Raw genomic sequence first — 3498 nt, 5'->3', positions numbered from 1 at the left:
TTCTAGTATGATCTGCAATTCATTTACAAAGTAACTTTAACATTCTAAATGAAAAGTGCATTTGAGTCATTTTTATATTTAGATTATTTCACCTGGTTTCATTTTCATATTTGTTAAATGAAATGTAAATTTTGTGCTGTCAACTTACTGTAATAAAGTCCATTTATGCTTCACCTAAACATAACAATGAATTTAAAGTTGAAAAGAAAAATGGCCTTTACCCTTGAAGTGCTGGTTCTATTTTAACATAAATACAGTTTCCGCTATCTATGGCAAAGATTTTCCACCCAAAATAAATTGTTTCTATAAATATAATTTATAAATACACCAATTACCCCAGGTCTACCCACAATTTGAGCATTGGACCCTATTTTAATAGTTGTAGCAAGCTGACTGTTGCGTTGCCAGAGCAAGTTTGTCAATCTTCCATGAATGAATATTTGGTAACAGCCTTCAAGTATGTCCCATATTGGAAAGGAGAAGCACAGGAAGTGGGTATGTCCAGACCACAACTGGCATCTGCCCTCTGGAATGCTTTGGAGCTGGGAGGAGTACTTCTACTCCTGGCTCCATGTAAATATATTAGATCTACAGCTGCTCATTGAGGGGGAAAAATGTAGGTTTCACCTAATCCACTGGATGGGTTTTAGATCTCCTGCTTATTATAGACCCACACCTAATTTTACTCTTTGCTGAGGTTAATGGAAAGTAAAATTGGATAGGGTTTAAAATGGACAGCCAACTCAAACCTGGCCGCTGAGTTAAATATAAATTTCTTCCTCTGTTAACATTTGCGATTAGATTGGATAAGAAAATGAAAGAAGTGGTTGACAGGATATGCAAACAGGGATGCTAAGTGTGTTTTGAACTATCTGCTCATGGGGAGAGCTTGGGCTAAATGCTTGTTTCTATTTTGTAACTTCTGCCTTTCTGTGCATGCTTTCTGGAAAAACTTTTGAATCCTGAGCATAATTTAACTCAAATTTGGATATTGGTAACTTAGGTGCTTATATCCATGGAGTTATGGAAACAGGTCCTTCGGCCCAACTTGTCCATGCCTCCCAGTTTTTAACCATTAAGCTGGTCCCAATTGCCTGTGTTTGGTCCATATCCCTCTATACCAATCTTACCCATGTAACTGTCTCAATGCTTTTTAAAAGACAAAATTGTACCTGCCTCTTCCTTTACCTCTGACAGCTCGTTTCAGACAGTCGCAACCCCCAGTGTGAAAAATCTGCCTCTCTCTACCCTTTTGTATCTCTCACCTTAAACCTATGCCCTCTAGTTTTAGACTCGCGTGCAGTGTTGGGAAAATATGTTGACCTTATGTATGACCCTCATTATTTTATAGACTTCGATAAGATCACTCCTGATTCAACTACGCTCCAGGGAAAAAAGTCCCAGTCTATCCAGCCCCTCCTTATCACTCAAACCATCAAGTCCCAGTAGCATCCTGGTGAATCTTTACTGCACTCTTTCTAGGTTAATAATATCTTTTCTATAATAGAGTGACCAGAACTGTACACAGTATTCCAATTGTGGCTTTATGTCCCAACTCCTGTATTCCATGTTCTAACCAATGAAACCAAACATGCCAAATACCTTCACCACCCCGTCCACCTGTGACTCCACTTTCAAGGAACAATGAACCTGTACAACTAGATCTCTTTGTTCAATAACTCTCCCCAATGCCCTATCATTAACTGAGTAAGTCCTGCACTGGTTCGATCTACCAAAATGCATCACCTCACATTAATCTAAATTAACCTTCATCTGCCATTCATCAGCCCACTGGCCCTATTGATCAATATCCCTTTGTAGTCTGAGATAACCTTCACTATCCACTATGCCGCCAATCTTGGTATTATCTGCAAATTTACAAACCGTGCCTCCTAAATACTCATCCAAATCATCAATATAAATGACAGTGGACCCAGCACTGATCCCTGAGGCACACTGCTGGTTACAGGCCTCCAGTTTGAAAAACAACCCTCTACAACCATCTCTGTCATCAAGCCAATTTTGTATCTAATTGGCTACCTCACTGGATCCCGTGAAATTTAACCTTGTTCAACAACCTACCATGCGATGCCTTGCTTAAGTCCATGTAGACAATGTCAACTGCACTGCCCTCATCTACCTTCTTCGTTATCCATTCAAAAAACTCAACCAAATTCCTGAGATGTGATCTTCCACTCACAAAGCCATGCTGACTGTCTCTAATCTGTCTTTGCCTCTCTTAATGTCTGTAGATCCTGTCTCTCAGAATACCTTCTAACAACTACGGGTGCTAGGCTCACCGGCCTGTAGTTCCCAGGCTTTTCCCTGCAACCCTTAAACAAAGGCACAACATTTGCCACGCTCCAATCTTCAGGCAACTCACCTGTGGCTCTCGATGATTCAAATATCTCTGCTAGGGGACCCGCAATTTCCTCCCTAGCCTCCTGCAACGTCCTAGGGTACACTTCATCAGGTCCCGGGGATTTATCTCCCTTGATGTACTTTCAGACTTCCAGCACCACCTTCTCTGTAATATGTGTACTCCTCAGGATATCACTTTATTTCCCCAAATTCCCTAACATCCATGCCTTCCTCAACAGGAAGATTCCTCAACAGTAAGTACTGATGAGAAATGTTCATTTAGGATCTCGCCCATCTCTTGTGGATCTGCATTTAGAAGACCTTGTTGATTCTTAAGAGGTCCTATTCTTTTCCTCTTTTTGCCCTTTATATATTTGTAGAAACTATTTGGATTCTCTTTTTTGCCTTATTTGCCAAGGCAATCTCGTGTCCCCTTTTTGCCCTCCTGATTTCTCGCAACTCTATTCCTACACCTTCTATACTCTTCAAGGGATCCATTTGATCCCAACTACCTATACATGTCATATGCCTCCTTTTTGACTAAGGCCTCCATATCCTAAATCATCCAAGATTCCCTACTTCTACCAGCCTTGTCCTTCACTCTAAAAGGAATGTTCTTACTCTGAACCCTGGTTAATACAATTTTGAAAGCCTTCCACTTACCAGACATTCCTTTGTCTGCCAACAAATTCGCCCAAACAACTTTTGAACGTTCTTGTCTGATGCCATCAAAATTGGCCTTGCTCCAATTTAGAATTTTAACTTTGGGCCAGACCTATCATTCTCCATAGCTATCATAGAGTTCCGTCTCATCATTTTGTATTGGAGCTAAGCGAGTAGCAAAGTTTATGGAGGAGAGGGGGAAATGCTTTACTAGAAATATTGGGCAGGATTTTCTGGCCTCACTCGGCCTGAAACCGGAAAATCCAGTCCAAGGTCAACGGACCTTTCCATGGACCGCCTCGCCCGTTCCAATCCCTGTGGTGGGCAGGACGGTAAAATTTGTTCCAATGTATCTAGGCAACATCTGATATCTTGGATCAAATAGTCTTACAACAAGCATGCGTCATTGCAGAAAACCCAAAGTCCTATCTCTGCAGCCTGGAAAACAATACTCTTGCAGTTGCTTGAGTGTGA

This window comes from Mustelus asterias, chromosome 10, assembly GCF_964213995.1.
Source record: "Mustelus asterias chromosome 10, sMusAst1.hap1.1, whole genome shotgun sequence".
Lineage (NCBI taxonomy): Eukaryota > Metazoa > Chordata > Chondrichthyes > Carcharhiniformes > Triakidae > Mustelus > Mustelus asterias.
This window is presented reverse-complemented; position numbering follows the sequence as displayed.